This window comes from Pterocles gutturalis, unplaced genomic scaffold, assembly GCF_000699245.1.
Source record: "Pterocles gutturalis isolate BGI_N339 unplaced genomic scaffold, ASM69924v1 scaffold22316, whole genome shotgun sequence".
Taxonomy (NCBI): Eukaryota; Metazoa; Chordata; class Aves; order Pterocliformes; family Pteroclidae; genus Pterocles; species Pterocles gutturalis.
The window spans coordinates 1741-2732 of record NW_010103594.1 but is presented as its reverse complement, the minus strand read 5'-3'; positions in this window follow the sequence as shown (position 1 = coordinate 2732).

Below are 992 nucleotides of genomic sequence, written 5' to 3'. Positions count from 1 at the left end.
CCAGTCTGGCCCCCGCAAAGGGGCTTTTCCGCCCCCAGCCACAACCCCGAGCGGTGCCGGGGTCCCATCCTGCTGATGGGCTCTGGAGCATCAGTTGGCTGAAAAGGGATTGTTTGAATTCCTTCTGGGGCTGTGAAGGTGCAAGAAGGGCTGCAGCTGGTTTTGGGGCAATGACAGAAAATAAAGTGATGGTCGTTAAAAAAACACCTCTGATTTCCCTGAGATGCGGGGGGCTGTCCCCCCATCGCCCCGCTCGCCTGCTCCGTCCCGGGGAGCTCACCTGGCCCTCAGCACATCCAGCCACAGCTGGAGAAAATTAAAAGCTTATTCCACTTCATTCACCGATACCAACTCCATCTCTCCCTGTTCCCGGCTGCCTCCCACCCGACACACCGCTGGCCGGGCAGTCGCTGCCCTCGCTCCCCAGCTTGGTTAATCCGGCTGAACCTCGCGAGCCAGGAGGGGGGGAAATTTGTTTTCGGTTTGCAGCGAGCGTTAATTAGGGAGATAATGACTGGAAACATTCAGAGCGAGCCTGAGCAGGCCAGGAAGATGTTTAGCCCAAGGCTTTCTTTCTTTTCTTTTTTTTTTTTTTTTTTTTTCCCTGGCTGCTGAGATACGACTTTTTGAGGCAATTAGTGAGGGTTTACTTGTTAGTCAGCCAGATTTAGACGTTTCCTTTGGGGTCTTATCTCACACTCCCAAGTGCACATCACTTCTCATTGTGATCTTCATGTTTGATGTGGGAGGTACCTGTCCTGGGACAGCCCTGTGTGCTGCGGTGCCGGCACGCTCCTGCGCTCGGCAGCGGCTGCACCGGGACACGGCGTGGGCTGACGGCCGTGCTACCCTTCCCGTGCCCGAAGAGCCGCGTCCACCATGGGCTCCGTCCTCAGCCCAAGCGCATCCCAAGTTTTTGGGGCTGGATTTCCCCGCATGGGTCTCCCAGAGTCTGCCCAGGGTGGGACTAATCCCCCCCCAGCCAAACCCCC